Here is a 13,457-nt window from a genome sequence, read left to right on the forward strand (position 1 = left end):
GGGGCAAAAACTGGTCATTTTTGATCTTTGCAAAAGCAAATGATTATTAGGGCCTATGCATACCAAAAATATCTTTTCCATCATCTCACCTGTGTGCTTTGCTCTTCACATCATGGAATTACCTATGAAATCACAGCCATGGTCCAAGTAGCTGATGAATGGCAAATGACAAAAGGGGGTGAGTGCTTCTGGGTACTGTCCCTTGCAGCAAGCACACCCATTCAGGTGCTAAGTCCACACTGATGGAAGACTGATCTGCATTTGTCCCACAGTCACTTTCTAAATATACAGTGTTGACAAGATTTCAATTTCAGTGTCTTATCTATGAGTAATTCATTTTCTGAGTCTTGGAAAAAGTGTTTTATTAATAGGCAGCAATAGTGTGGGAGTGAATCATAGGGCACCAGACTAGAGCCAAGTTTGGTCTATCAGCAGACCAGATTCTGCTCTTAGTTTCTGTTCTACCCTGGCATAATCAGGTGGGCAGGGATATTGCCAAAAGAGAAATGCTGGCAGCTAGCTAAGAAACACTCAAAGGTGCCAGTGCAAAAGTGGTGAGGGTAGGCTCCAGCACAGGGAGCCAGAGCTCGTGATACCTACTTGCTATTCATTCTCATTGCTGCCTGCAGTCTGGCTCCACTTCAAGTCACAGCATCTCTGCTGGGATTAGTAGCATTTAGAGTCAGGCCACAGGCTGCAGAACTATGCTGTAAAGCCTAATGGAGCTAGGCTGTGTAAGCAAGGGGCTAGTCCAGACCTAAGACATCAAGAAGACCTGGGCTCTCTCTTTTATGGAGTTTGGAAGCTGATGGTTTCTTAGCACAGTCTTGAAGACCCAGAATGTTGAGGGTGGTGGTTGAATCTGCCATTCAGAATGAACTTGGAGACACACTAACTAACACAATGGACATGTTCTGGCAGCTTATTTTGACAGGGACCAAAATTATAGCTGGTGTGAATCCATAAAACTCTCTATCCTCCAGAAAGGGAGGAGTTTCAAAATGATGCTTGGATATTTAGTTCTCGTAATGTATTTTTAATCATTAGACATTAAAGTCTTGGCAAATGGAAGACTGTTTGCCTGACAAACTACCAGGTCTGTGACATCAGCAGGACAAAGACTTTTGAATGAACTGGTCTATCAAAACACATTCATGCAGTTATGAATAACTTGCTATATATTACTTGGCAGGCTGAGAAGCAGGGTAAACCGTGGGGGAGTGTCAGTACTTGAGGAAAAGCAACCAATGAGTAGAATCCATTAGGGATCTCCGTATGTGAGATAAGATAAATTCAGTCTCAGGAGCAAGAAGTGGAGCCAATTGGGAACCTAAGCAAGAGTTTAGGACCCAGTGGGGAATATCTACATTAAGAGATATGCCTAGGAAATGTTGGATCCAGAAAACTTTGGAAGGCTCACAGCAAAACAAGGAGGAGTCATAACATTTTGGATTCAAGACGGGGGCCTAAATCACTCTGTAGTTTTAAGCTTGAAGGAAAGGCAGCTGAACTAAGAAGGAATTTCAGATTTCGTCTTAACCATTCTGCTATGCTCCTGGAGTCCCGAGAATCTCTCAGAATCTGATATCTTTGGTTGTTTTATATTATGGGTTGCTTTTTTTTTTAAAGAATCTGAAGGCATAGCATCGGTTAATGGTAAGGCTCCAAAACCAAAGGACTAAATGAAAGGCTCTTTATATTCTTTAAGTAAGCATCATGAGTGCAGAGTGAGACAGAGCCAGGAGAATATGCCTCGTGATATTTTTTGTGACTTAGAGCTGGCAGTCCTGACACTGAGACAGAAGTTGCAGGTGAATGAAAATTATCAAAGCTTACCAAATGCATGCTAGAAGTTCTGGATGCATTTGAATTACTAAGGATATTAACTTTCAGGTCAGAAAAAGAAGAGCTTGGACCATGTGGAAACGTCAGAGTCAGGGTCAGAGCTGCAGCATCGTGGTATGGTGTTGAGAATTTCTAGTTCAGCAAACTGCCTAGAGCCTGGTGGGAATACTGGGGCCAGCGTGAGGAGAGCGTGAGTCATCTGGGACTGCAGACAGGAGGGGGCAGCTGCCAAGTGAGTGTGTGCCCCTGGGGAGGTTTGCATTGTGCGGGTCTCCCACAGCTGAATTTAGCAGTGCTTGGTACAAACAAGAGCACTTTCCTCTGCTTGAATGTTAATATTTCCCAGACATGAGATGGGAGCTGCACGGGAAAGCTCTCCACCTTGTCAGCTATTAGGGCCTCATCCAGCAAACATTTACATGGAAGACCCTATTTACGGAGGCCACTGAGTTTAATAAAGCTACTCCCTTGTCATAGGAGGTGAGGTCTCCCAGCAAACCACATTCATTCCTGGTGGACTCCACTGGCTTCACGGCTGTTTAAATCGGAGATAAACATTCCCCCTCTTCTCTGTGCTCAGAGATGCTTGTGATCATCCAGAACAACTGCATCCATTAAAGATGGCATAAGAAGCCTCCACTTTGAATATCTTTCCCTTGTTGTCTATTTTAATACTTAATTATCTTTGCTTGGCCATCAGCATGATAACAGTATACCAGTTTATTCTGTAAATACCTTTTCATCTTCCCAAAGAAGGACTGTTATTTATGGCTAGCAAGAAAACCTTTGCCTCCAATGGCAGAAGGAGAATGTCTCTTTGTTTAATTACCATGTATAGTTAGCTGCATAGTGATTGGGATAAAATAATTCACTTTCTATTCCCAGAAGAGTCTTCCTAAGTGCCTTGGGAGGAGAGGGGGAGGCTGGCAGATGAGTATAATCTCAAGAAGCACACTGTAGTGGAATCCAGCACTAGGAGCCAGATGGCAAGTTTGCACTGAATAGCACATTTTTTTTAATAGCTGTGAAAGTTCTCTGCCTGTGCATGGCTTCGCTGAATGACAGCAGTGAGTACTTTTAATTTATCTGGTGTTGCATTTAGGTTATTCCTTCAGAAAGTTTCCCTTGTTTTTCACAGAAGATCAGGGCCCAGTTTCAGTACGAAAGCCAATGCTTAAATATCTGTGAAAGTTCAGAAAGGCAGGGAGGGCAAAGGTGTGGGAGGAGAAATACTATAAAAATGAAAAGAGAAAAATGAATTTAGGGGAGTGCTAGCAGCAAGCAGCACCCTGGCCTTGCTCTGTACAACTCTCCGAAAAGTGACTCCATTTGTGTGGCTTTCATGCAACATCCATTGAGTGCACTGGGATTTGCACACACATTTTCAAGGATGGGGATGAGAGCTTGAGTTGAGTTAATCTGATTTTCAAAGAATGCTGCTGTAAAATGTGTACACAACTGTGTGTTATCTTGGTTCTGAGAGCTTTGTTACAGTGTTAGCTTCCACTTGAGATCTAAAATGCATTTTCCATCCATGAAATTATGGAAATGGGAGCAGTCCCAGATTTTCAGTTTTCAGACTCAAGTTAGGCGTCAAAAGTCTCAAAGCCTCCCATGCGTGAGCATGGTCTCTGAAAGTCTAATTCATCCACAGCTTCCCTCTAAGCGTGAAGAATCACCTGAAGCAACCATGGAAGATGAGACCAACCCTATCCCCATCTTCAAGCACCCAACTAACTGGTAATGATCTAATGAGCAGAGGCAATGGCAGAATTTGAAAGGACCGTGGAGAAAACACAGAGTAGGATGAGATAGTCGTGTGGACTTCCACAGTGTGCTGGGAGACCGGGAGCAGAACTAGACTGAGACCTTGTAAGAATCAACAAGTAAACAAATCTCACCAGGAGTAGGCATACGTGCCACACACCTCTGAGAATCTGGTCTGCTGTTGAAACTCTGCATTGCTCTGAATGCTTCTGGTGCAAATCTTGAGTTCCCCTGCCTGAAATCTGGCAACACGCCTGCAACTCCTGTGCTCTTGGCCAATTCTTTCAGAGGGGCAGAGCCTCCAATGAAGATCTTGTCTTGCACGTATAACCTGGACTTATATCCTAAATGGACCCAATTATTTATTATTCTGCACTTTGCCTAGCCATTTCCGTCATTGCAAAGAAAGTATGAAATTGCTGAAAGATCTACCTTGCCTTTGTGGGATTGTATAGCATGTTCTGGTTCAAATGGCTCCACTTGAAAATAAAAAAGAGAATGGGTCCATGTTGGACTGCTGACATGCTTGGAGATCTGGTAACAGAGGTGTGATTCTAAATCACATTAGTACCATGTGCCAAGCACATTTATGAACCACTGAGTGTGGGAGAATTCTCAAATAAGGTTTTGGAGTTATAGCAGCTAAAACAAAATCCATGTGTTGCCCATTGTCTGACTCAGGGGCTTTTTATTCTGTCATTGAATACTGACTGCCCTGCTCTTAAAGAACAGAAAAGACAAATGTAATTCTTCCATACTTTCCAAATTTTTCTTCATTGTAAGCATAGGAGTCATTACAATTACAAGCAAAACTTTATTTCATTGCTATGGTTTGCGCTACACCTGGCACAGTAAAAGTCTCCAGTCAAACTGTAAGCACCTAAAAATAGCAGCTGATGCTGAAAGCTTCTTCAGCCGTAGCATTGCTGCTGAGATGGTTCTGTCATATCTGCCTCAGACAGTGCTGCCTGCATGTATTTAAATAGCAGAATTTAGTTCTTTGCAAAAAGCTGTCTTCAAAACAGGACTTGTTGTGTCTTACCTGAGGCACTGACATTGCATTGGCTTTCTGCATGGGGGTCAGTCCTACAAAGTCATTACCAGAACAAGATGTAATGCTTTGCATTGTTTTTACAGACTAGTGTCTGTGGAGAATGGGAAATAGTATTTGCTTCTTCCAAAATTTCAGGGTATTTTTTGATGTAATGTAGCATTTCTGTTTTGTCTTTTCATTTTCCTTTTTCAGTTTCTACATTTTGTGCATGTTTTTGATTTTCATCTTTTTCAAAATTCCCATGGTTATGTAGAGGAAACAGTTCAATAAAAGGCAGAATTTACTTGCTGTGATGCTTCCAGCAGTCATTATCCTTATCTAAGTGAACGTTTACTTTTCCAGGATGATATTTAATTCTTCTAAGATGGGAGTTGTTTTCCTAAAACAATAACAGCAAAACTTTTAACAACAGAAAAGGTAATTGGATCAGCTTGGTGTAGCTAACCAGACCAATGATGATGTAAAATCATCTTTTTCCTCTTCTGTTTGAAGACTGTGCATATTCAAGTCATACTTCATTGACAATCAATAAACAAGTTTTTTAGTGCTGTCAGCACTACGGAGCCAATGCAGCGCTGAGAGGGAGTTGATAGCTCTACTGACTCAGCCACTCCTCAGGCAACACTCAATTCATTTCTGAGCATGGATGCTTTCTGGCTATTACACTCTGAGATCACATAAAGAACCCCACTAACCTGCTTTCGCAGATTTTTAGCATGTTTTCAGGTTCCTTGTCAGCCCTTCCCACTTCTGATGTACAAATAATCACAAGCTGAGTTCAGTAGTTTCTCCTGTCTGACACAAAACCTTCCTGAAAGACGTCCAGTCCTGATGCAATGACATCAAGTTTTGGAGAATTCACCACTTCCCAGAGTAAAGCATTCCAGTGACTAATCACTCATGCACTTGATAATTTGTTTCATTAACTTGAGATGATGTTAAAGCACTCTTTTTTTTTTTTTTTTCTTTTTTTAAATTCCCCAGCCTGGCACAAACAGCCCATCTCCATCTGATGGTGCGTTCTGAAGATCTTCTACTTCACTATCACGTCTGAAGTTTTACATTTGAAGTGGAATTTCACTGAAGTGGATTTTCAGCTGCTTTGCTAACAGATTACACCTCCAGTTCAGGTCTAACTGCTTCTATTTTTGCTCAGGGGCACAAAAATTGCATCAAGATAGCTATCCCAGGAAATGTCTAAGTGGTCCAAATGTGAATGGTCAGAACTGCCCTACTGGCAGACAGAGATAAGCTAGCTGTTATGGACTAATGAGCTGCAACCTGGAATTCTGGTTGATCCTGTCACCCTTGGCCAAAGTAATCCAAGGAGGGGTGTGACGTATGTTGAAGTCTTGTTTTGAGAACTGGACATTCAGATATCTTCCAGGACTGCTCTCAAGGTTGCATTGTGCTCACATTAAAATTGTTTGGGAGGATTTTAAAAAGCTTAGAGATGGAGGACTGGACTCTGCTATGCACCACAGTGAATGCAGAGGGGATTTATACCCTTGCAAAGAAACTCCTTAAACCTGGGCTCCCTGCTGCAGTGAATTTGTTGCTTTACTGTTTACAGCCCTTTGAGAGGGTGACTGTTTTGATCAATATTAGGCATATGCTTATGTTTCATTTCCTTTTCCATTTTCTTTTGAATCCAGTGTGACAGATTTTAGTGTTTACTTAGCTGAAAGTATTGTGTATTGTGTTTTTATATATATTTTTATACATATATACATAAGTGTTTTCCATTTATTTTTATTATTTTTTCCCCTGGGAAGCACATTTGGAAGCATCGAGGAAATAATATTCTAATGATCACTAAGTTGCAGTCTTTGAGAGCACAAAGAGTAATTGATGCAGGGAGAAGAAGTGGAGAAGTGGCTGCAGTGCACCACTTCATAAGGCATTTTGTAGCAACACCTCTACTGTCCAGTTGTTCCTCCCCTAAAAGATGATTTTTCATATTTCTCTAAATGAAAACTCAGGAAACTTACAGTTGAAATCAAACAAACTCTTGTTAAAAGCACTAGAAATCAATGCAAGTGAGTGAAAGTGTAAAGTCATACCTGTCCACTCTGGCATACAACACAACAAAGCAGCGGTGTGCCATGTTTCAGACAAACACCACATTTTGCCATCTTGTGTCTGTGCTAGAGAGTTTGCAGCCTCAGACCTAAGCTGCAAAGCAGTAAGGCAAATTCTCCACTGAAATGGCACCACAGCCATCTCCTATATTTGTGAGTTCTGCTGCCTTATCTTTTGTCATGACAGGGAATTTCAGTGGGAGGAGATATCACCTCTGAGTGCAGGTGGCGTGGGACATTCACCTGCTTTCAATAATGGGGTAAAAATGTTTTAACCAGTTAAAAGGTTAAAACAGCTTTAGATATGAATGAGATAATTTTACAGGACAGAAGAAGAGCATTGATTAGATCCCCCCTCAGTCTTCTCTTCTCTTCCTCTTCTCTTCTCCAGGCTGAACAGCCCCAGGTGTCTCAGCCTTTCATCACAAAGGAGATGCTCCAGGCCCCTAATTATCTCTGCAATACTTTCTCCAGAAGTTCCCTGTCATTCTTGAACTGAGGAGCCCAGAACTGGACACACTACTCAAGATATGGTCTCACCGGCACAGAGCAGAGGGGGAGTGTTACCTCCCTCAATCTGCTGGCCTTTTCGCAATGGAAAACTCGAGACCAAGCCTGAAGACATCACTGACATCAAATAATAATTGCCCTGGCAGCTGATGATAATGAAAATAAAAGTAACTTATTTGCCACTTCCAAAATATACAGACAATGACATCTCATGGTGAGTCTGGTGACTCTGACACAGGAGCAGAGGGACGTTTAGGGGCAAGACCAAGTTTAAATGATAAGAAGAAAATTGTACTTAGCAGTTACACCAAAGTTACCAAAAACTTACAATGAAGCTAATGCCAGAGTGTGCTTCTTGGCTCTTGGAAGGTAGCAGCAAGTAAGCAAATCTGCCTATAAGGAAAACGCCAACATTAGTGGGATTTGATCACTGCAGAGAGCTCCAGAGCATGAAATATGTGGTTGCCATTTCAATGGATCTACATGCAACAGATTTTTCACCCTTACAGCTGAGCACACAAACTGAGTGTATCTGCAGTAAAAACATGGTGAGTCTCTCATTCAGATTGGCAAAGCATACCCTGGTATTACAGATACTGCACTGTGTCCTGCTTAAAGAATGTGCTTTATCTAAGATGCTACTCTGTGCTGTTGTAGGTAGATATGGAAAGGTGCAATCTTTCTCTCCCTGTTTTTTTTTTTTTTTTTTTTGGTTTTGTTGTTGTTGTTGTTTGTTTGTTTGTTTTTAACATAGAAATAAAATATACTGCACTGTATTCCTAAGGTTTGCCTTTGAGACCTGCAGAGTAAATACCATGCAATGATACCATTCCAGCAGTATAAAAAGCTGTTATCACAGGTGCTGATTGCAGCTGATGAAGTTATATAACCTGGCAGTACCTTGCTGGATGCTTTTTTTTCTGGCCTTAAATTCTGTACATAGTTTGAATTGTTTTGTTCCATTCCCTGTTAGGAAGGAATTGTATCTTGAAGTCTTCATAGCACTCAGTTCCTAACTGCTTTGAGTTGCTCCTAAAGAGCAGCTGCTGAGTCAGCCTTTCAGCTCTTTTGCCTTTAGTGGCATCTGTACCTCACTTGGTGCCTATAGATCTGTGCTGCTGCAGCAGGGCTGCCCTGGGCTGCCTCTGCCAGATCTGCGCTGTGGGATGCACAGTGCTGGGGACAGGAAGCACCTCACCTCTGGATGCCATGCAGTGCAGACATGGACTCAGAGGTGGCACAAAGAACTTGGGACATGATTTTAGAGCATCTAAGCTAGTAGAAAGCCAGAGATTTTCTGTCCGTCAGTGAGAGTTTTCACTGATTTTGCAATGGTAGGCAAGTGGTCAAATGGCAAGTATTTTGGCTTTCCACATTACATCATGCTTGCTTGAAGGACTGAGGCTGTGTAGGAAAGAGGCGGGCCTTTTTGGACCACTTGTCAAAGATCTGTTACTCAGAGTGACCTCACCCTGCAGGAATCCAAGGCAAACCTGAACTTCCAACTCTAGCTTCACCGAAAGCTATGCATCAGTCAAAACTGGTGAAACAGTTACGAGTACAAATATGCACCCTCTAACCTCTGTATGTGGATCTGCGTGAGGGAACCAGACCACTTAGCCTTTCACAGTGGCAGTGTGCTGGTATCACTCCTCAGTGCAGACACAGCCCAGGACTGGCGGGACAGGGCCCTACTGAAGAAGTGCAAAGGAAGAGGGTGAAGCGAGATAGCCTTGTGAGCATGGCTGCAATGGTTCAGTTGTTCATCTTAGCAACATCTGGGGAAGCCAGCTCGCATGAGCAAAAATAGCCATTTTGTTGGGTCACTATGAAATAAATGCCAAGAGCCATTCAAATACGGTAGCTACATTGAATAGTTCACTGAAGGGAAGAAACATCCTGAAACTAAACTTTGTATTTGTAAACAGAAAATGTTAAAACAAACTTAGCATGCAGCAAAGCTCAAGCTGAATGAAGATTTTGCAATTATCAAAGGTTTTCAAAGAATGCAAGGGGAAAATGGCACTTACAACCTGTCCCCCCCCTCCCCCCCCCCCACACACAGCTGACATGGTGTGAAGGAATTTGTCATTGGAAGGCTACTCTGTAAATAAGAATTTGCAATTTCTTAATCATCTATAGAAAACTTTGTCATATTTCATATTTGACATATATACTTATTAAAAAAAATCACATTTTAAATGTTTTATGTTAGTTTCTGAATGTGCCATATTTTTTTATGTAAGCTGTGCTAGCAGCTAGCCTTGGAAGAATCCCTTTTAGTGCTTTACAGTTTGCTTTGCAGCCAGCGCAGTAAGTCTGCCCACAAGACTTTCCACTGCATGGAGATTTCACGTTGGTACCCCTGTCAGAAGAACAACATTTCCTAGCATCGGGGTTGGATCATTAGGTGCTCTTCATGATGAGCCCTGTTCAAGTCCCAGTTTATTGCAGGCATGTTTGTTTAAGATTGAAATTCACTTTAACACGGGGGAAAAAAAAAGAAAAAAAAAAAAGAAAGAAAAAAAAAAACCCACACTCATTTTGATGAACTCTTTTTGCTTCCAAATCCCTGGGGCTGAAAATCCAAATAATTGGTGTCTGTTCACTTTAAAAATACTGCCTGAGGAGGAGGAGGAGAACTAGATCCAAGCAAAGAACTCACTGCAAATAATTTATCCAGAGGGTCTGGCTTATTGTTTGCTGTCAGCAAACAAGTTACAGTATTTTTAAGAGCCTTTATTCAAAATTATTGTCTGTGTGATTTTACGAAGCTTTGGCTGGTACAGATGTTTGCGAGCAGTTGCTTATATTCTACTACCGATTCTTACTACTCAGATGATTATTCTACCGCAGATCCAAGATTAGATCTCATTAGTTCAGCTAGATACTTACAGCTCGTTCCACTCAGCCCAAGTTAGGAAAAACAAAATATTACTGCCTTATTTTTATGTGATTGCCAGCGCATTTGAATTAAAAACTGTCTTTCTACCAATGGTGTCTTAAAAAATAATTACAGCAATTTGTTAAGCTACTGATATTGAATAAATGCAGAAGCCACAAGAAAAGGTGAACACAGTAACCTCCCTTTTTATTTACTCAAGTTACTCAGACAGCTCAGGTGATAAAAATGAGGGCACATTGTTTCTGTACGATGTCATTCATGGATGCCTGGTGTTGCAAAGCTGATGTCTGATCACTGCTGCAGGAGCATTCAGGCTGCTGTATCGCTTGGTGGCCTGAAGGGTCTGACACAAACAGCAGGACAGGCGATACCCAGGCCACTGAAGCCACTGTGCATGATCCAGCAGGGAATGACAGCTTGGTCTTACAAACCAGATGTTCTTAAATCATGTAAACTAGTGATTTCAGCATTATGCACATCATTAATGTATCGGTGATACCTGAATTACAACTGTTATCCTTTAGTAAAATCTTATACCACAGGGATCACAAGTTTGGCCTCATGAGGGCAGATTCTCCAGACCTGGAAGTGGGCATTTCCTCCCTTGAAGTTAGAGCTACATTTTGAAATCTCTGTTATCACTTGTTTGGATAAAAGGAGTAACATGAATTCAATGAAGACCTTTGGGTTCGTTACTTTGGTTTTTTTCTGCCTTATTATTTTTTTTCTGTGAGGATCAAAAGGCTCCAGTTTGTCACCTCCAGCTGAGAAATGCAGATTCCTAACTCCTTCACTATTTGGTCATGACTTTGGCTCCAGGCCTATCAGTCCCTCGACTACAGTCACATGGCATAAAAATGTATTCAAAGAATGAGGGCTAGATTCTCAGACACTGGCAAAGTGGTAACTCTATTTAGCCTCTGAATTTTGACATCTATTAAGCAAAATGCTGTCCTTAGTTACCCAACGCTTCTCTAAAATTGAGGGCTTGAAAGTCATGATATAACTCAGATATAAAAGGTAGAGTAGAAAGCAGGTCTCCGCAGTAGGAACAAGCCATGGATTTTCCGTGTCATACAGTCACATATGTAGAAGACCTGTTAAAACCTTCTCTGTACTTGCTCTTAATACAACTGGTTTCAGTTTGCCTAGGAAAAGACAGTATCACAAATGAGCGAAGCTGCTTCATAGAGTCCATGGTAATTAATTACCAAAAGAGCAAGTGGCAACAAGAAACCAAATGCACAACCCCACTGAAGGAACTAAGGGAAATAGTGAGTGAGTGAGGGGCTTTCTGCCCACACCCTTGTCTTGGGGATTTGTGGAAAGAAGCTTTGAGGTATGGAGAGGAAATTCTCAAGGATGAGAAGGGAAGATGACCCAATGCGGTCTGACTAATGGGTCTGCACTGTGGCACACACAGAGGATCAACCTCACAGAGGGAAATAGGCTGACGTTTGGCATTTCTGAACTTCGTGTTAGCAACTGATCTGGTCCCTTCTTTTTATGGCAGGCCCTCCTAGTCATGCAGTCAGGGACTGCAGCAAACAACAAGGTCTGGGCTGGCATCTGCATATTTTACTGCTGCAAATGGCCCTAATTAGATGGGCTTTGGTCATTCATATGGATTGGTACACAGAGACCACTAGAAAGAGACAAAAACACACAATATTGAGAGCAAAAAGAGAAGGCTTGAAAAGCCTGAGGTGAGGGTAGGTCCCCAGACCATCTGTCTTTGCAGTGTAGGACAACTCAGCTCAACTGAAGTCTTGCCACAAAGGTTTGCAAGAACTGACACATGCTGTTCTGAGTGCCGCCTTCTCTGTTTAGAGTTGGGCATGCAGACCTCACTGCTTTTACCGCTGTTGCACTGGGAATAAATGCATCACTGAGTGCCCTCGTCCCACTAGAATGACTGAAAAAAAGAAGCACAGCCACTGAGCCAACAGGGCCTAGGAAGGAGCTTTGAAGAAGTTAAGAGTGGAGATCTACTGTCACTGAAATGCCATTCTGCGGCCAGGACAAAGGGACAGAAGGCAGAAGTGGCTGAGGCAAGCTCATGTGCCAGAGCACCCTGGTTACCAGCACCAACCCACAGGCAGGGAACAGATGGCATACTGGGATGCAATGGAACGAGAGGGACAAAACGGGACGGGGTCGGCTGGGCCTCGCAGGAACACCAGAGATGAAGTATTTTGTGCTGGCCTAGCCTTGCTCAGCCCCTCTTGGCCACTCTGGAGAGCTCTGCCCAGCCTGCGGCCTTTCTGCTGTGCTAGCAGCAGCGCATGTTGGTGCCTGGCTTCTTGCTTACTGCCCCGTGCCTGTGGCCAGGCCAGTGGCTCTGCATTTACACCACAGCCGTCAGGGAGACCCTCGAGCTCTCCTGCCCGGGGTGGTAGTCCTCTGCTGAGATCGCTTTTTGCTTTGCTAGAGATCAAAGGCAGTGAGAATAAACATCTCCATTTTCCCTCCTAGCATATCCAGCCTAATATGCATGGTATTTTTATTGTGGAAGGGAGCGATTTGTAAGAAGAAATGAAAATCTCCAGCGTGTCAGCTCATAGGAGCTAATGATGTTTATACAGACATACCACACTGATGGAATAGTCCCAAAATCCCCTTCTGCGGCAGAAAGGGGGGTCAAGAAGGAAAAAGGGTGGGGGGAAGATGAAAAAAAAAAAAAAAGAAAAAGGAAAAAGAGAAAAAGAGAGACAGCAGGGAGAGGAGTGACCCGGGCTCCCCTCCCCCGGTTCTTTCCTGCAGCAACCTGTACTTGACCCTCCCGAGCCTGGCTCTGCTCAGCCTCCATCCCGCCCCGCCGGAGCCGCAGCGCTGATACCAGGCAGCTGATGCGCTGCCTCATCCAAAACACACACTTCGGGGAGGCGCACGCCCACTGCATACTTTGGGGGGGCCGCCAGGGCCTGGGCTGGGGGGGCCAGGAGTCACCTTCCCCCTTTCACCCACCCTGGACAGGATGTGTTGGGCCGTCGCTGTTTGCCAAGCACTACAAGTGTCGGGAGAAACTGGTCCACTTCAGGGTGGAAATATTTAAAATGCTTAGCGGGAAGAGAGGGAGGAGGCCACCCGGCCAAAATTTTTGGGAGGAGAGGCTAGGCTGCCACCCACCCCATCCCAGTGGCACGCCTCCATGACGCAGCCTCCTAGGCCTGCAGCCCCCAGATTGACATGTATTTGGGTGGGGGCACAGCCCCTTGGTTTTTTCAGGAAAAGGCCCATCCCTTCACCCCTTTGCACGCCTTAAGTTGCCTGAGACCATGGCCCTGGAGGATGT

Source organism: Lagopus muta, chromosome 3 (assembly GCF_023343835.1).
Source record: "Lagopus muta isolate bLagMut1 chromosome 3, bLagMut1 primary, whole genome shotgun sequence".
NCBI classification, from domain to species: Eukaryota; Metazoa; Chordata; class Aves; order Galliformes; family Phasianidae; genus Lagopus; species Lagopus muta.